Raw genomic sequence first — 20,208 nt, forward strand, 5'->3', positions numbered from 1 at the left:
GGTTAAAGATCCAGTGCTGCCGAGAGCTGTGTATAGGTCACAGACACGGCCTGGATCCTGCGTTCCTGTGGCTGTGGCATAGGCTGGCAGCTGTAACTCCGATTCAACCCCTGGCCTGGGAACTTCCATACACCACAGGTGCAGCTCTAAAGAGCAAAAAATAAAAAAATTAAAAAGGGCCTTGAATGTTATGCTAAAGATTTTGGCCTTTCATTTGAAGGCAGTGAAGAGTCACTCAAGTAGAGAAAAGACACAATGAGAAAGAGAAGATAATATCCTGGTGGCAGGAGAGGCCTTCTACAAACCACCGGGGAGTGAAAAAAACTGTGTTAATTATCTTACTCATCCATTCAAAAGAGTTTCTGAGTATCTACTATGTGCCTGCAGTGAAGCCTGGAGAATACTAAGGTGGACAAGGAAGAGACTTGATCCTGCGCTTTGTAGAGTTTACAGTCCTGATGGTTAACACAGATATAAACTAAATAGTCATGCAAATGAGTAAAACTCAGTACCATGAGTATTTGATGCAGGTAAGGGCAATGGCGTTGTGACAGCATTTGACAGAGAGAAATGACTTGAAGGAGAGAGGATGTCAAGGAAGATTTTCATCTAAAGTGTGTGTGGAAATGAACTGGGTGAAGACTGGACTCTGAGTACCAAAAGGATAAAGACAGTGATCATTATGATAACTGTGGTCCCCAAAGCATCCTCAGCGCCAAGCAGGGCAGCAGAAGCCCAAAATTAGGAAAGAACTTTCTTTAGAAGGGAAGCTTGGAGCAAGTACCAATTACAATTAGGCCTGGGAGCACCCCCAAGACTACTGCTACCTGTTTCTGACTGTCTTCACCCTCCCGGTCTCAATTCAGTATCACTCCAAGACCTTACCGTACTGCCCTAGCTAAAGTATACACTCCCCTAGTTACTGTCATATCCTAGTGCTTTTATTTGTGGTTGACTGTCTCCACCCACTAGACTGTAGGCTCCAAGAGGGCGGGAGACTTGTCTTGTTTGTACCCTCCAGTGCTTAGATCTGTGCCCGGCACGTAGGAAGCGCTAGACAAATATTTGTTGAAAGAATGAATGAATGCTGAGGAGACTGACGCTGGAGGGGTGGGTGGGAGGATCGCGGCTCCTCCAAGGTCATTCTGGGGCCGATCCTCGAACCCGAGACTCTAGGCTCAGCGGCTTGGCTGGGCAGAGTGGAGGGGGATGGGGCGATTCACGGCCCCGGGGGCAGCGGAAGCCCTAGACCTGCCGTGGAGGTGGAGGGGCCCGAGGCCGCGTGAGGCACGGCTGCCGCCCCTCCCAGGCACGATGCCCCACATCCGGCAGGGCCCAGCCACGCACTCACCTCGGCGGCTCCACTGCCAGCTCTATGCAGCCGCCGCGGCGGTCCACGGTGACAGCTCCCAGAGCGCCGGCGCTTCCGGGGTCAAACGGCGATTCCGCAGGCGCAGACAGGAAGCCTGGGCCCGGCCCCGCCCCCGGAGCCAATTGCCGCAGGGAAGCCGGACCTGGGGCCACGCCCCAGCCCCAAGTCTCCGCCTCCACTAGGGACAGGCCTGGCTGTAACCACGCCCTCCTACCTCTCTCCTTGCTTTAGCAGCGAGGATGGAAGGTGAGCAGAAAGCGGGTGTGGTTACACTTCTTGAAAAAACTAAGTATGGTACCGTGCTCTTAGGCTTCAACCTCATTCCTTAACCTTCTCGGCCATCGTCTCAAGTCCAGAAAGAATTCTGTGGATAAATGCTGCAAGCTTCCCTTTATTGGCATCATTTTTCAGGCAAACCGATCATCCAGTGATACTGAAGGGACAGGGAAAAAAGTGCCAGTAACTCTGTTTTTCCCCCCTCTGGCATCATACCCATTGGGCATACAGGAGATAATTTGTATCTTAGTGGTTCGTTGGAAGAAAATCATGTGTAGACAGCCTTTGGCAGAGAAAACTTAAAATAGACTTCTGGCAAAAAAAATGTATGGATTGGTTTCATCATTCCAGATGGTTATTAATATCGCTGATGTTTTAGAGCTAAATAACATGACTGTAAAAAGACAAAAACAGGGAGTTCTGTTGTGGCTCAGCAGTAACAAACCCAACTAGGATCCATGAGGATTTGGGTTTGATCCCTGGCCTTGCTCAGTGGGTTAAGGATCTGGTGTTGCCATGAGCTGTGGTGTGGGTCACAGAGGTGGCTCGAATCCCATGTTGCTGTGCCTGTGGCTTAGGCTGGCAGCTGTAGCTCCAATTTGACCCCTGGGAATTTACATATGCCTTGGATGCAGCCCTAAAAAAAAAAAAAGACAAAAACATCCAATAAGACACCCAACTTCTCCAAATATGTCTCATTTTCCTCATCTGTCAAAAGGAGTCATTGATAACCAACTTTTTTTGTCATTAGGAAGCTTCATGAGATGATACAGACAATGCCAAGCACACAGTAGGTGCTCAAGAAATTTTAGTGGAGAGAAAAGGAGGAAAGGAGAGAGGAAGGAAGGAGACTATAGGTTGGAGTGTTAACCCTTTTTGTTATTATTACTGAGTAAACTTTATTATATTCATAGTTGTGCAACGATCATCACAACCAAATTTTATAGCATTTCCATCCCAAACCCTCAGTGCATCCCCCCACCCCCCTTAAGCCTTATATTTATTTCATCTTTGTTTTCTCTCCTTTGCCTGAAGAGAAAATGAAGAATGTGAGCTTCCAAAGGAGGCATCCTTGTCTGAGCTATCATACATCCAAGTGAAATTAAATTAAAAAGCACTTTAACAGGAGAAGCTTTAATGTATTAATTACACACAAATACAGAGGAATATGGGGGCCTGTATTTTCTAGATTAAGAGAAAAACAACAAACTTAAAAAGCAACTATTCGGGTTGGCAAGATAGGCCAGCATCTGCTGTGCTCCAAACCAGTCAAGTCTAGAGATAATTAAGAGAAAAATAGTCAGTAGTTGGAGCTAGGAAATCAGCATAGGAATATCTGGGACCAAGTCCCACCTGGCTAAGATGCTCTGAGTCACCCAAAATGAATTAGTATTGTCTTTGTGCTTCAATCCTCCAGCAAGTGTGAGTTTGCAGAGTACCCATTGTTGGGGTTAGCTGTTGTGTGGCCTGCACAGTGTTTATTTCCTCTGTTTTCCCACTAACAGCATCTTGGCTGTCCTTCAGAGAACACCCTTCTTGACTCAGAGTAGTACTGACTCTTTATCCAGAGCTGAGGGGTGTACAACTGTATTAATTACCTATTGCTATGCAACAAATCACCCCAAAACTCAGTGGCTTAGGACAATAATTTTTTATGATCTCACATGGTTTCTGTGGGTTAAGGATTCCGAAGAGGCTTGCCTGAGTGGATCTGACTTGGGGTCTCCCATGAAGATGCAATCAGATGTCATTTGGGGCTGCATTCCTCTGAAGACTTGATCAAAACTGAAGAATCCACTTCCAGGTGAATCCGCACATGTGACAAGTTGGTACTGACTATTGGTGAGAAGCCACAGTTCCTCTCCACAGGGCTGCTTGAGTATCCCCACGACATGGCCCCTGGCTTCCTTCAGAGGGAGCAGTCCAAGACATCAAAGCAAAAGCACTATTCCTCCATGATCTAGCCTTGGAAGTCACACCATGACTTCAGCCACATTTCATTGGCTTGGTTCAACCTGAGAGGGGACTAAGAGCAAGAATAACAGAAGGCAAGATTGTTGGGGGCCCTCTTGAAAAGTGGCTACCACATCAATCTAAGACAAATCTAGCAACCAGCATATTCCAAACCCTCAGCCACAGTGACTGGCTCAAGAATAGATATATGAGGAATTCCCATTGTGGCGCAGTGGGTTAAAGATCTGGCGTTGCCGTGAGCTGTGGTGTAGGTTGCAGACGTGGCTCAGATCTGGTGTTGCTGTGGCCTAGGCTGGCAACTGTAGCTCCGATTAGACCCCCTTGCCTGAGAACCTCCATATGCCACAGGTGTGGCCCTAAAAAAAAAAAAAAAAAAGAAAAAAGAAAAGAACAGTTACATGATCCAAATTACACAATTTTGGGATCTTTATTACACTCAAGAGGAAAGAAAGCTCTCTTTCTGATGAGATTGCTGGCAGTAAGTAAGGAATGTCTGGAGATGTTTTTGGCTGTCACAACTGAGCATCTAATAGGTAGATGCTGCCAAACACCCTAGACAGCCCACGGCCACAGAGAATGATCTGGCCCCAAATGTCAATAGCGCCAAGGATAAGAAACTTCAGTCTTAGCCCAAGCTTCTTTACACTGTGGCTGGGAAAGGTGGGAGCTACCAGCTATTTCGAGGTTTTGTCTCTGGAACACATACAGCATCAGTTCCTCCGTGTTCTAGTGATCAAAGCAAGTTACAAGGCCAGCTCTGATTTAAGGAGATAGGAACTAGCTCTTTTCCTTCATCTATAGGCAGCCACAAACCTCCTGTCTACGGATTTTTTTTTTTTTTTTTTTAGGGCCTCACCCTTGGCATATGGAGGTTCCCAGGCTAGGGGTCGAATCAATCTGAGCTATAGCTGCCAGCCTACACCGCAGCCACAGCAACATCAGATCCAAGCCGTGTCTGCACCCTCACCACAGTTCATGGCAACACCAGATCCTTAACCCACTGGGCGAGGCCAGGGATTAAACCCAAAACCTCTTAGTTCCTCGTCGGATTTGTTTCCGCTGTGCCACGATGGAACTCCTGTCTACAGATTTTTGGTGGTCATTTAGCAGACAATCTATCATAGCTAGGGAGCCTATGAAATGAATGATTTGTGTGGGAGATAATAGCAGTTTGAGCTCAGGCAGGAGCAAAGTATTCTCATGAGAAAAGGAAACAATGGCCGTGAAATCTCTTTGCAAAGCGTTACATAAAAATACGAATTTCATAATCCACACTGTCCCCAGCCAGGAACTGCTGTCCCCAGCAGCTTTCTCTTAAGCCGGGCTTTCTCTCAATAGGCCGAGTCTGTCCAATCCCCCTGCCCTCTGTTGAGTTCATCAAAGCTTCTGCTGACTCAAGAAGAATCTAGAGAATGATCACTACAGTGAAAGTCTCAAATCATCCCCAGGGCCCCTCATAACAAAACATCTGCTTGTCATTCTTCCCTATCCCTCTGGGTTTTAGTGAGAAAACAGCATTAAATGACGATAATAATAAACAACATAAAAACTAAGTCTCCTGGCTTCCAAGAAGGGAGGCTTAATTTGAAGGCAGCTAATTATCCACTCATTATAATTTACAGATAATGGTTGTCTTGCCTTCTGTCACTGGTCTGTGAATAGTAGTTGGAAAGATGAAAAAAAATTGTCCAAGTTAATGCATTTGAGAGAGAAGAGGGCAGAGAATCTCCAAATCAAAGAATCTTATCAGACATATGTCTGCATCTCTCATTTTGTGGTTAAGGAAACTGAGGCCCAGAGAGGAGATGAGATTTGCCCAGAGACATCCAGCAGCTGGCGGGTGGCCGAAGGGGCACTGGAACTGAAGTCTCCATGCTGGCTCCTGCCTAGAGCTCCACCCAGGGAGATGAAAGGGTAGATCTGTCTGCCCCATACAGCTCAGACCACCATCAAAGTGGCAATTGGCACATCTGGGCTCTCAGTAATCATCAGTGTGGGGTGATGGAGCCACAGAACTAGGAGGTAGAAATAATTCCTCGAGGGCTAGGACCTGGTTTAAATTGCAGAGGGAGCTGGGCAGGGGGATTTTTGCTTTGCTTTAAGATGAAACATTCTTTTCATTTGGTAGAATCTCATACTTCTCATCTTTTTTTTTCTTTTTTTCTTTTTTTGTCTTTTCTAGGGCTGCACCTGCAGCATATGGAGGTTCCCAGGCTAGGGGTCTAATCGGAGCTATAGCCATCAGCCTACACCACTGCTCATGACAATGCCAGATCCTTAACCCACTGAGCGAGGCCAGGGATCGACCCCTCAAGCTCATGGTTCCTAGTCAGGTTCATTAACCACTGCACCATAAATGGGAACTCCATCATAATTTTCATGTAGGATCTGAGACTCTGGGCTTTCAAAAGACACTTCCAGCAGAGTTCCCTGGTGGCACAGCCTAGTAAGGATCCGGTGTTGTCATTGCTGTGGCTCCAGTTGCTGTGGTGGCTCGGGTTCAATCCCTGGCCCTGGAACTTCCCATGCCATGGGCATGGCCAATTAATAAAAATTTAAAAATAAAACAAAAAATAAGCCTGGCGTTTCAATGCAGTGGACTAGTGCTAGCCCTTTAGCCCTTTAGCTTTCCTTAGGAGCACATGAAAAAAAGTTACTGGAAGATAGGCCTTGACTATTATGAAAAGAGGGGAACTTTGCCTTCTTATGTTCCTGGATGTTTACCCCCTGGGCTCTAGAGTCCCCATTGGATTCCAGAATGCAGCCACACTGACCTTTTAATTTCTTAAGGTCCCTGACCCCTCACACTTCAGGGCATGTACCCATGTTGCTTTGTCTGCCTGAAATGTCCCCTAACACTCTTCTTATCAAGATAAAGCTTTCACCTCTTCTTCCCCCAGGTTATAATTGTCCCCCTGATGTATATACACCTACCTAGCTCCCTGCACTTCACCTGTGTAGCAATGATCACAGCTTATTCTCCTGTATTTTTTTGTGTGATTTTTTAAAAAAATTGTTTAATTTTTAAATTTTTTACTTTTTTAGGGCTGCACATGGGGCATATGGAAGTTCCCAGGCTACAGGTTGAATTTGAGCTACAGCTGCCAGCCTACGTCACAGCCACAGCATTCAGGAGCTGAGCCACATATGCGACCTACATCACAGCTCATGGCAACACTGAGTCTTTTAACCCACTGACCAAAGCCAGGGATCAAACCCACATCGTCATGGATACTAGTTGGATTTGTAACCTTCTGAGCCACAGTGGGACCTCCCTGTGTGATTTTTTAAATCAGGGACCACCTCCCTCATTAGACTATATATCCTGACAATTTAGGGGCTTCTATTTTGTTCCCTAATCTTATTCCCAGTTCTCAGCTTAGTACCTGACATCTAATAGCATGCAATAAATATTTGCTGAACGAATGAATCAAAGTGCCAAGATAATGCAGACCAACTCTTCTCATTCCAAGTAAAGAAACTGTGGCCCAGAGATGGGCAGTGACTTGCCCAGCATCTACTGCAGGCATCTAATAAGTCCTTGCTCATTATTCACTTCCTTAAAATGCCTTGGTAAGTGGGACACAGCCATGGGCCGCACCCAAGGCACATGGAAGATCCCAGGCTAGGGGTGGAATTTGAGCTGCAGCTGCTGGCCTACACCATAGCCTTAGCAATGCAGGGTCCGAGCTGTATCTGTGACCTAGATGACAGCTCAAGGCAATGCCAGATGCTTAATCCACTGAACAGGGCCAGGGAGCAATCCTGTGTTCTCATGGATCCTAGTCAGGTGTGTTACCAATGAACCACAATGGGAACCCTGAGGCAGAAACTCTAAACTAGGGTCAAGAAGGGGCTCCAGGGTCTATGCATCTCCTGAAATGCATGCAGTCATACTGGGGTTTTTTTTTTTTAGGTTCTTTTTTTTTTTTCAGTAGAGGGCCTGCCAGATTTTAGCCAAACCTCAAAGGAGAAAGATCCCAAATGCTAAGAGTCATTCACACTAGCTCTCTGTTGAATCTCTTCTTCCCTTCTCCATAGAAAAGCCACTTCATGGCTTAAGAATCTCTGGCAGCAACAACACGGCTCAGTATGAGGCTGCGGGGCCAGCAGTGGTCAGGGCTAAGTGGTTAACACATGCTATCAGAGAGAAAGGCATTTTCAGCTTCAGTTGGTTGGGATTATCAGGGAAAGCTTCCTGGAATAGATGCCAGTTAAGCTGGGCTGTAATGAACTGTGGAGGTTTGAGAGGCTAGAACTGCTGTGGAGAGAGAGATAGAGTCCCAGATTCCCTCCTGGCAGTCCCAGTGTCCCCATCAGCTTCCCATACTCAAAAGGAAAGCTTGTCTAAACTGTCTGGTATGGGAGTCACTTGGGTCCAGATACCAGCCTGACTGTAGAATCTTTTTCCTTTTCCCTTTTGAAGGCAACATAGGCTGTTTTTGTGATGCCAACCATGGCTGGCAGCCCTTTGTCCCCTCTGTTGAATTATTCATCCTGTGAGATGAATTATTAATTTCCAATTTTGTAGAGCAAATGCCAGGCCAACAGGTAGAAATGGAGTTGGGATCCTGGGCATAGAGCCACAGACCTCCCCAGGCCCCCTGAAGAACAGGCCACCAAGGCCAAGAAATTATGCAGGAATCTGCAAGGGGCTCACCGGGGAATGCATCTGACCAAGGGTGAAGTTGGCACAAGATCACTGTGTCCCTGAAGTAGCTGGGCTCTTTTCTCCTCCGGCTCTCAGACCCCCTGCTTTCCTGGGGCTTTGATGTGCAGTATTGACCAGCTCCAGGCTGCATTGCGTGTCCACAATGGGATCAGCTGCATTCAGTAGGGTGACTTGGGTTTGATTCTGAGCCTAGAATCTAAGTGGCCCCGAGTTGGTCAAGCAGGATTTCTCAACCTCAGCACTACCGACATTTTGGCTTTGATAACTCTTTGTTGGGGACAGCTCTGTGCATTGTAGGGTGTGAAGCAGCATTCCTGGCCTCTACCCACTAGATGCCAGTAACATACCTTCCCCTCCCCTGGGCTGCGGCAACCAAAAACATCTCTAGACATTGTCAAATGTCCCCTGGGGGACAAAGCTACTCCCATTGAGAGGCACTGGGTTAGTGCCTTCACTTCTTTGAGTCTTTTTTTTCCTCTATTCTATTAAGTGGGGGTCAGGGTAGTAGTTACCAGGGTGAAATATGATGCTCAAACGGGATCCCAGATGTGAAGTGTTCACTTGTTCAGAGTGTCTCCACCCTGGGACTTTTCTGTTAAAGGAACCAACAGTTCTCTTTTATGCATGAGTCCATGTCTCTGTTAGAACTGTGTTCAGCTGCAGGTAACAGAACATCCACCTTAACCTGACTTGAACAGTGAAGAGGAGTGACGGGTTCACATAATGGGAGTCCCAAAAGTGGCTGATCTTCAGGGTTGGTTGATTCTGCAACTCACCTATGTCCTCATGCTCAGGGACCAGTTCTTTCTGTCTTTTTGCTCTGCCAAATTCATTGAAGGCTTCTACTGAGATTGATTCACCTTCAGGTCCCAGGATGACCTCCAAAAGCCATTGGCTCCAGGGGCCTTCCTAATCCCTTCAGAATCTGAAAGAACACATCTGTTCCTGCATTCCAAGCCAGAGTCCTGTGAGCCAGCCTGGCTAGGCCACTTAGGTCACAGATCCACTCTGAAATCAGTATCTGAACTTGGGATGGAATCACCAGTGTGGATGTGTAGATACCCAAATGAAGACACGACGATCTTAGCAACACCAGGATACAGGGGGCATCCCAGAACCAATCATTCTCATGGAAGGGGGGAACAGATTAGTTGACTGGCTGGACCTGAGACTTGGCCAACCCTTGGAGTTGAGGGCATGGGGAAGTGGGGAAGTCAGCCTCACCCAACTAGAGGGACTGAAAGTCAGGGAGCACAATTTCCCAATCCCATAGGAGAGATACAGTTACTATAAAAGGGCAGAAACGGGTGCTGGGCAGGCAAGAATGAAAGATGTCCATTGCGTGAGGTCAAGAGAGGGCTGTGGGGGAGGGCAGGAACATCTTACTATATATATAGTGTACATGTCAGGTGCCAGAGCTCACCTTTTAACCCAACAAGTGATAGTTGCACTCTCCGGTACCACTTGACAACTCTCCTCTCTCTTTATGCCATCAGGAGTGGGATACCTGTTAGGCTCAGGACTAGAGGTATGTAACCTAGAAGTGTGGGCTGTTGGAGGTCCTGCTTTGGTTCAGCGGGTTAAGAATCCAACTAGCATCCATAATGATTCAGGTTTGATCCCTGGCCTCACTCAGTGGGTTAAAGGATCTGGTGTTGCTGTGAGCTGCATTGTAGGTCACAGACATGGCTCAGATCTGGTGTTTCTGTGACTGTGGTGTAGGTCAGCAGCTGCAGCTCCTATTTGACCCCTAGCCCGGGAATCTCCACATGCCACAGGTGCAACCCTAAAAAAAAAAAGTGTGGGCTGTTAACACCTTTGAAGCAACTCTCGACCACTAGGACTCAGAGCTGATGGCTAAATGCTCCCCCCTTTATTCCTCAGAGCAGACACTTCCCCATTATATTTCCTAAGTCATCTCAGATGATCCCAATGCATTTGAGCCACCAGTCACCCATATCAGGTCCACCCATGGCCCACCTTGTCCTGGCTCTTGCTTCTTGCCTGTCCATCACTCCTGGTCCCCGGGGCTACTTTCTAAATAAACTCTCCATACAGATGCTATTTTTGGGGGGAACCCAGGATAAGTCAAAGATTTTGGCTAGTCTGAGATTTAGAGGAAAGTCTTCATACCTTTTAGACAGTATGTGGAAATAAAAGAACATTTTGGCCTTTAAATTGGCCTCCTGCTTACTGATTGGGGGCCATGCTCAGAGGACACCAAGCTCAGGGCTGAAAGTCAAGCCTCTTGAAACCCAATGAATCCCAGGCCTTTCTTGATAAGGCAGCAGTCTGCCAGCTGCTGTGCCCTGGGTAGGCAGGTGGGCAGCAGGGGCGTCCCAAGGAGAACCCCTGTCCAGAGAAGATGTCAGGACTCACTACAAGCTTAAGAACTTTATCAGGATGTCACCTGCCAAACTGGGAAGGCTGCCCTGCCTCCAGCTGCACCCTGTGATTCTGATTGGCATGCCCTCAACTCCACTTGGGCAGCAAGTGCTCACTTGGGGTGGCCTGCCGGTGGCATGGCACAAAGCAGCCTTTGCGGAGATAGTGAGAGGGGCCTGGAGGAAGGGCTGTTTCCTATTCTCTAGCAGTCTGTCTTTCCCTCACTGGCTGTAGACACGTGTCCCAGGATGCCTCTGCTTCCTGTTCTCCTGGGCTTGGGTTCTTCCACCGATGCCCACTGACAATTCCTGACACTGTTCGGATGAATGCCCCATTATCTCAAGCTTCTGGCCCCTGCCCATGCACCCACTGTGCCCTGCTCCTGGCAGAGCCCTCAGCCACCTCTCCCGAGCTCCAACCTTGCTCCTTGCTGCCTCAGTATGTCTTTCCTTTTCACAATGCTCTAGCTCCCTAACGGAAAACCAGAGCATGGCAGCAGGGCATGAAGGCAGCCCAGTTTATACATATTTGGCCATACCTCAGTTTATGGTCAAAGATAACAGAGGAATTGGGGCAAGGACTGAAAATTTACAGATTAGCGCCAATCTGACTGTGTCACTCCTCAACTTCACATTTTTCAGTGGCTCCCCCTGGCAGTTCAAGGGTCTGTGTGGGAGTTCCCATTGTGGCTCAGTGGGTTAAGAATCTGACATAGTGTCCATGAGGATGTGGGTTTGATCCCTGGCCTTGCTTAGTGGGTTAAGGATCCGGCGTGGCTGCAAACTGTGGTGTAGGTTGCAGATGTGGCTCAGATCCAGTGTTGCTATGGCAGTGGTATAGGCTAGCAACTGCAGCTCCGATTCAATCCCTAGCCTGGGAACTTCCATATGCCACAGACACAAGCCCTTAAAAAAAGAAAAAAAGAAAAAAAAAAGAAAGAAAGAAAGGAAGGAAGGAAGAAATAAAGAAAGGAAGGAAGAAAAAAAGGGTCTGTGTGGGTACATTAGGCCCCCCCACCCCCATTTTTGGCCACCCTGAGGCATATGGAGTTCCTGGGCCAGGGATCAGATCAGAGGCACAGTCTCTACCTAAGCCAAAGCTGCAGCAACGTAGGATCCTTAACCCACTGTTCTGGGCCAGGGATTGAACCCTACCTATGTCCTAGCACTCCAAGAAGCTGCCAATCCTGTTGCACTGCAGCAGGAACTACAAGTCTTTTTACCTTAATCTCGTCTTGCCCTACAACCCCTCAACAATGAGTCTACTGCAGCCATGACCATTCTGGATCTCCTCTAAGCTCCTATGCCTATGCCCCAGCTGGTCCCACTCCCCAGGATGTGCTTCCCACTTCCACTTACTCTAAATCATCTTTCAGGTTTCAGCTGAGTGTCATCTCCTCCAGGGAGCCTTCTGTACTTTCCTAAACTGGATGAGGTAAGCTCCCACGTTGCCTAAAATAAACCTTAAGCACTTTGCCTGGAACCCATTTGTTTATGGGTTTGTTTCCCGCAGCAGGTGATAAATTCCTAGACATCAGGTATCATCACTAGTTTACCCATCGTTCTTTCCCTAGAGGTAAAGCATGGCTCCTGGCAGAGAAGATGCTCAGTAAGTATTTGTTGAATAAATATTAAGTGACTTCAAAGTGTCTAATAAATCTGAGTCGAAGTTTATTCAGAGGAAATAAAATCTTGTGTCTTATATAAAATCTAAAAGTAGAAAAATAATTTGTGATAATATGAGGTATTAACACTATTATAAAGTTATACTAATATATCAAATATATATTTGTATAGAACAAATATTTTCAAAGTCATAAATCCACACATAATATTGCTAATGTGTAAATAAACAGCTCCATGGTCAAAAAAAATTAATAAATCCACACATAAAAAATACTATTTAAAAGAGAAAATTAGGTATTCAACAACCTAAGGATTGGGTATTTTTCTCCAGTCTTTGCCTTTGGGCAAGCACATTTTCCCCCAGTTACAATGCGTGCCCTTTCACTAAACGTTATAGCATCAACATTTTTTCATCTTGGAATCACTGCCTTTGAGGCTAAAAAAAACTTTAGAAATGGTTCCATCCATCTGTTTCATTCCCATGGAGAGGAACCAAGGCCCGGAGTGGTGACTGACTCAAAGTCACCCAACAAGACGACAACTCTAGTTTCTAAACTTACTGTCATATGATGTCACCTTCCTGCCCAGCAGCCTTTGAAACCTTCTTAGACTCTTAATCCATACCTTTTTTTTTTTTTTTTTTTTTGCAGGGGAGGGGGGGTCACACCTGTGGTGTATGGAAGTTCCCAGGTTCCCAGGTTAGGGGTCAAACCAGAGCTACAGCTGCTGGCTACACCACAGCCACAGCAATGCAGGATCCAAGCTGCGTCTGTGACCTTCACCACAGCTCACAGCAACACCGAATTCTTAACCCACTGAGCGAGGCCAGGGATTGAACCTCATCTATATGGATACTAGTCAGATTCTGGGCCACATCAGAAACTCTACTTTCTCCATTTTTGGATCCGGACAGGAAACACTTCAAAAAGAGGATTCTGAAGCCCAGATGGATCTTATTTGGACTTGTGTGCAATCACGTTTTAGAATTTAATGACATATAAAATTTTCTACTTCCACTGGAATTGCTCACATGCTGCGGGTGGGAGGGTAAATTGATTGAAACAACCACTTTGGAAAACTTGTTGGAAGTTAACTCCCCAAAGCTGAACTTCACCAACCTTATGACCAGAAATTCTTCTCCTACATAGACTCCCATCGGAAATGAGCACTTACAGGGAATTCCCTTCGTGGCTCAGAGGTTAACCATCTCCATGAGGTTGTGGGTTCGATCCCTGGCGTTACTCAGTGGGTTAAGAATCCGGAGTTGCTGTGAGCTGTGGTGTAGTTTGCAGACTTGGCTCAGATCTCAATTTACTGTGGCTGTGGTGTAGGCCAGCAGCTATTACTCCGATTTGACCCCTAGCCTGGGAATTCCCATATGCTGCGGGTGCAGCCCAAAAAGAAAGAAAGAAAGAAGAAAGGAGCTGCTTACAGCAGATTAAGGATCCAGCGCTGGTCAGCTGTGGTTCAGGCTGCAACTGCGGTGAGGGTTCAATCCCTGGCCCAGGAACTTTCATAGGATGAGGTTGCAACCAAAATAAATAAATAAAATAAACTGACATGATTTGTGAACTGAAAGAAAGAAAGAAAAAGGCGCTTAGGGAAGTTCCCTTCTTGCGGGTCATAACTGTGGCTAGGATTCAATCCCTGGTGAGTGTAGACAAAAAAAAAAAAAAAAAAAAAAGAAAGAAAAGTTCATACTAGCCAAAACCTGGACACAACCCAAATGTCCATCTACAGCAGAATGGAGAAACAATTGTGGTATATTCATATAATAAAATACTACACAACAATGAAAAACAATGAATCTCTACTAAATGTCAAAACATGGATGAATCTTATGAACTTAATATTAAGTGAAAGAAGGCAGGTGTAAAGAGAATATATTGTATGATTCTATTTATATGAAGTTTGAAATAGTACAAACTAATTTATGGCAGTGATAAAAAGAGTTGTTATATGAGCTTAGGGGTGTTGTTATGGGGGTATGAGGGAGCCTTGGGGGCTGATAACATTCTATGCCTTGATAGAGGTGTTGGTTACGTGGGAATTTACATTCATAAAACTTCATCAGTCTGGACACTTAAGGTCTGTGTACTTTATGTGTAAAATAACATTTTTTTTCTTTGTCTTTTTAGGGCCACACTCCCAGGGTAGAGGATGAATCAGAGCTGCAGCTGCTGGCCTTGGCCACAGCAGTGGCACCGCCACATCTGAGCTGCATCCATGACTTACACTACAGCTTGTGGCAATGCTGGATCCTTCACTCACCGAGCAAGGCCAGGGATCAAACCCACATCCTCACGGATACTAGTTGGATTCTTAATCCACTAAGCCACAACAGAAACTCCTGAAATAAAAATTAAAAAAAAAAAAAGACATGGCGTTCCCATCGTGGCACAGCGAAAACAAATCCAACTAGGAGCCATGAGGGTATGGGTTCAATCCTTGGCCTCCCTCAGTGGGTTAAGGATCCGGCATTGCCATGAGCTGTGGTGTAGGTCACAGACACGGCTTGGATCTGGCGTTGCTGTGACGTGTCGTAGGCAGCAACTGTAGCTCCGCTTAGACCCCTAGCCTGGGAACTTCCATATGCCACGGGTGTGGCCCTAAAAAGAAAGAAAAAAAATTAATAATAAAAATTTTTTAAAATAAAATAAATAAAATTAAATTAAAATAAAAATGCATTATGCTCCCCAAACTGATGCCGTCTGAATAAGGTCTGTAGTCTTGTTAATTCTGCCAGTTGATTTCCTGGTTTTACTAATACACTATGATGCACATTACAGAGGTGTTACCACTGGGGGCAGCTGAGAAGTGGGTCCACAGAAACTCTCTGTAATATTTTTGCAATTTCTTGTAAGTCTATAATTATTTTGAAATATGAAGTTTAAAAAAGTCTTGGAGATCCCATTGTGGTGCAGCGGAAATGAATCTGAGTAGTAACCGTGAGGTGGCGGGTTCAATCCCTGGCCTTGCTCAGTGGGTTAAGGATCTGGTGTTGCTGTGAGCCGTGGTGTAGGTTGCAGACTCGACTTGGATCCTGAGTTGCTGTGGCTGTGGCTAAAAAGCAAAAAAAAAAAAAAAAAAAAGACTTATGTTTCTTACTCTTTCTTTAAAAATCCAACAGTTTAAAATCAGTGAGGTGGGAAGCAGGGAAGGGCAATATAGGATTAGGAAATTAAGAAGTACAAATTATTATGTATAAAATAAGCTATGTGGTATATTGTATAACACAAGGAATATAGCCAATATTTTATAATATAAATGGAATATAATCATATATCCTTTTTTTTTTTTTTTTTTTCCTGTTTTAGGGCTACACTCATGGCATATGTAAGTTCCCAGGCTAGGGGTCCAATAAGAGCTACAGCTGCTGGCCTACACCACAGCCACAGCAGTGCTGGATCCTTAACCCACAAGCAAGGCCAGGGATCGAACCCACATCCTCATGGATACTAGTCAGATTTGTTAACACTGTGCCATGAAGGGAACTCCTGAGTATAACCTTTAAAAATTGTAAATCCCTGTATGGTACACCTGTAATTATATCATATTGTACATCAACTGTACTTTTTTTGTGGCTAAAATAAGTAAATAAAAATTTAAAAATTAGGCCATTTATTGCAGACGCAGCTTGGATCCCGAGTTGTTGTGGCTGAGGTGTAGGCCAGCAGCTCTAGCTCTGATTTGACCCCTAGCCTGGGAACCTCCACATGCCCATGGGTGTGGCCCTAAAATGACAAAAAATTAAAAAAATAAAAATTAGACCATTTAAACATTCCTCTCTCTGTTACACTCCTCTTTGTTCTCAACCAGTTTTATGGATCAAATAAATTTGTTTTCTTGTCTATGGAGTTTTCAGTCCTTTTTATCCTCCCTCCCTCCTTCCCTCCCTCCCTCCTTCCTCTTTCCTTCCTACCTTCTGTCTTCCTTCCCTCCCTCCTTCTCGTCCTTTCTTCCTTCTTTTCCTTAAGTATCATCTAATCTGGCCTGTTCCTCTTTTCTGTGCCCCCCATCACCACCCCACCTCCGAGAATGACAGTGATGAAAGGGTATCTCCACAGGATCTTACGAACCACAGCTTGGCAAATCCAAGAGTTGGGAGTTCTAGAATTCTTTTTTTTTTTTTTTTTTTCCCACTGTACAACAAGGGGGTCAGGTTATCCTTATAGAATTCTTAACTTCACTCTCTTCTCCGCTCTGATCCATGGTGACCCATGGCCAGGCCTCTAATTTGTAAGTCTGGGTTTACCTGTTTGGAAAATGGGTTGAATAATTGATGCCTTCCTCACCAGGGTGTTGAAGTTTAATTACTGTTTGCAACATTGCTTAAGATGTCTAGATGAAAGGCAGTTTTAAAAGTCCATGTTATTGGCATTAGTAATAAAGCTGAGGAATTTGTTTGTGAGTTTGCAAGGTTGTCATAACTGGGAAAAGGTGGGGGGAAGGTTGACTTTATGTGGAAAAACCTTGCCTGAAAAACAGCCACAGATCCTGGTTGGTATAAATAGCAAGAACATCTTGTACCTCAAAGGACTTCACAAATTTCACATTCTTCTATGCCCCCCAAAAGATAGAACCCATCACTTCTAAAACTGAAAACAAGGAGTTACCTGGCTTTTTAAAGCAGGAAATTCAAAATTTTTGGCTGAAACCATTCTGTTATTTTCATAATTTATAAGAAAAATGCCATTAAAGTACAGAGTTTTTCATTTTCACTCTCATTACATGGCTTTTTCTTTTTGCATTCTGATCACATTTCTACCAACATAGTAGTTAACAAGGACTTTTAGAAACCTACTATTTTTGTAAGCATTTAATAAGGGGAGGTTAGGATAAAATAAAAGGTTAAAATTCAGCCCATGCCCTCAGAGCATTTCCCAGAAGATAAGTAGGAGCAAGTGGCCTATATTTAGAATTTATTTCACAGTGCCCTGTTATTAATAATAACTGCCCCCTTTGGAGTGTCCAAAGCTCTTTGAAATACATTACTTCATTTGATCCACCGACAGGGCTGGAATTACAAGCTCTGATGTGAGGGGGAGGAAACTCAGACACCAGTGACTTTTCTAAGGCCACACAACTTGCAAGCGATGGTATTGGGATTTTAAACTTAGTCCTGGGAATTGGAATGGTCTGGAGGAATCCAGTGGAAGGAGCTAGTGTTTTTCCACTGTAGTACGGCCACGCCTGGTAGCTATTCAAAGGAAAGTCCTAGCCTTTTATCTCAGGTTCAAGGCCAGCCTAAGCCAAAGATCAATGCCATGCGGCATTTAATCAGAGAAGAGGAGTTGTGTAGAGGTTAAGGGTGTGAGTTTTAGAGGCTCTTAATCACTATGTGATCAGGGCAAATGACTTGACTTTGCTGAGCCTCAGTTTCCTCATCTATTAAATGGAGACATAATAATAGTGTTTCTATCATCTTTAGGTTTTTTTTTAAAGAAATCATCCATGGAGAGCACCCAGCCCAGTGCCTGACAAATATAGTCTTTGCTAAAGATTATCTGGTGAGACTCAAGTAGGCAAATGAATGCTAAGTGCACATTCATTCCTGAAAGGAACCATCTTGGGCCAAGAACTCATAGGAATTAAAAAAAAAAAAAAAGCGCCATTTTTACTTTGAGATAATTGTAGATTTACATGAAGCTACAAGAAATAGCCCCTATGCCCTTTTTCAATTTTCCTCTACATAACATAGTTAAAAGCACAACCAGGAAATTGACATCGATACAATCCACATATTTATTTGGATTTCATCGGTTTACATGCATTCATGTGTTCCTACACACGCATAGTTCTATGCAGTGTTATCACATGTGTAGATTTTTTTTGACCACTGCAAGTCAAGATACAGAAGAGTTTCATTTTGAGCATCCCTTATGTAACCCATTTATAGTCATAGCCTTCTCCCTTCCTCTTTGGTTTCCTAACCCCTGGCAACCACTAATGTATTCTCCATCTCTACAGTTTTGTCATTGCAAAGATGTATATATATATAGAATCATACTCTACGTAGCCTTTCAAGGTTGGGTTTTTTTGATCAGTATAATTCCCTTGAGATCCCATGAAGTTGTTGCAGGTATCAATAGTTCCTTTTTGTTTATTTGTTTGTTTGTTTATATTTTGGCCACATCTGTGGCATGCGGAAGTTCCCACTCCACAGCAGCAACCTGAGACACAACAGTGACAACACTGAATCCTTAACCTGCTGGGCCACCAGGGAACTCCCAGTTCCTTCCTTTTTATTACTGAATAGTATTCCATGGTATGGATATACCAGTTTGTTTTACATTCAGCCATTGAAGGACTTTTGTTTTGTTTCCAGTTTGGTGCTATTATGAGTAAAGCTGTTATGGACAATCATGGACAGGTTTTTGTGTGAACATAGTTTTCATTTCTCTGGGATAAATGCCCAAGAGTACAACTGCTGAGTATTGATAAGTATATATTTAGTTTTATAAGAAATTGCCATACATTTTTCCCCAGAGTGACTCTACCATTTTACACTCCCACCAGCAATGTGTAAGTGGTCCAGTGTCTTTGCTTCCTTACCAGCCTTTGGTGTTATCATTATCTTTTATTTTGGCTATTCTAGTAGGTTTATAGTTATATCTTACAATGGTTTCAATTTGCATCTCCCTAATGACTAATGATGCTGAACCTCTTTTTCTTTTAGTCACAACCACAGCATGTGGAAGTTGGAGGGCCAGGGATTGAACCTGAGCCACAGCAGTGACTCAAGCCTCTGCAGTGGCAATGCTGAATACTTTTCTATTTTTGTTTTTTGCTTTTTAGGGCCGCACCTGCAGCATATGGAGGTTCCCAGGCTAGGGGTCGAATCGGAGCTACAGCTCCTGGCCTATGCCGCAGGCACAGCAATGCAGGATCCTTGATCCACTGAATGGAGGCCAGGGATCAAACCCCCAACCTCATGGTTCCTAGTCGGATTCATTTCTGCTTCGCCACGACGGGAACTTCAGATAATGCTAAATCCTTAACCCACTGCACCACAAGAGAACTCCTGAACATCTTTTCATGTGCTTATTTGCCATCTGTATACTCTTTTCAGTGAAATGTCTGTTCATGTCCTTAGCCCTTTTTCTAATCGAATTATTTGATTTTTACTGCTGTGTTTTGTCGGATATGTAGTTTATGAATATCTTCTCCCAGTCTGTAGCTTCTCCTTTCGCCTTCTTCACAAAGTCTTTCACAGAGCCTAAGGTTTAGTTTTTTGTGTTTTGGGGGGTTTTCTTTGGCTGCACCTGTGGCATGTGGAAGTTTCAGGACAAGATATTGAACTTGCGACACTGTAGCAACCCAAGCCACAGCAGCGAATGCTGGATCCTTAGGCTGCTGAGCCACCAGGAAACTTCTAAGGTTTTGGTTTTGTTGTGGCCCAACTTATAAACTTTTCCTTTCATGAGGTATGCTTCTGGTGTCAAGTCTAAAGAACTTTTGGCCTAACTTTAGATCTTTTCCTAAAAATTTTATGGTCTTATTTGTTAAAGTCCTTGATCCATTTGAGTTAATTTTTGTACATGGTGTGTGGTTTAGGTTAATTTTGTTGTTGTTGTTTGCCTGTGGATATCCAATTGCTACAGCATTTTATTTGTTTAAAAGGCCATTTTTTTTTTTTTTTTTTTTTTTTGCAGTTCACACTGTGGCACCCTGTGTTAAGAATCTGACTGCAGGAGTTCCCGTTGTGGCTCAGAGGTTAATGAATGCGACCAGCATCCATGAGGATGCAGGTTTGATCCCTGGCTTCACTCACTGGGTTAAGGATCCAGCATTGCTGTGAGTTGCAGTGTAGGTCAGAGGCAGCTCAGATCTGGTGGCCCTAAAAAGACACACAAACACACACACAAAAAAGAATCTGGGAGTTCCCGTCGTGGCACAGTGGT

The 20,208-nt window shown here is 44.7% G+C and overlaps 1 protein-coding gene across 11 annotated transcripts in view; it reads right to left on the reverse strand.

The window, feature by feature from the left end:
• The window catches only part of ASCC2 (activating signal cointegrator 1 complex subunit 2), a 45,170-nt gene extending 43,736 nt beyond the window's left edge, over positions 1 to 1,434 (reverse strand). For 9 of the 11 annotated variants that reach the window (XR_014825846.1, XM_084993568.1, XM_021072416.2 and 6 more), the window contains exon 1: positions 1,352 to 1,434. The gene's annotated coding sequence lies outside the window, so the exon portion shown is untranslated. Of the gene's footprint in view, positions 1 to 131 lie in introns of all 11 variants that reach the window. The other 2 variants (XM_084993565.1, XM_084993566.1) reach the window with 2 other exon arrangements.
• Between the last annotated feature and the right edge of the window lie 18,774 nt (positions 1,435 to 20,208).

Source organism: Sus scrofa, chromosome 14 (genome assembly GCF_054392235.1).
Source record: "Sus scrofa isolate SSC_HxYL_T2T_F1_AM1 chromosome 14, Sscrofa_HxYL_maternal_Yorkshire_Landrace_v2.0, whole genome shotgun sequence".
NCBI lineage: Eukaryota > Metazoa > Chordata > Mammalia > Artiodactyla > Suidae > Sus > Sus scrofa.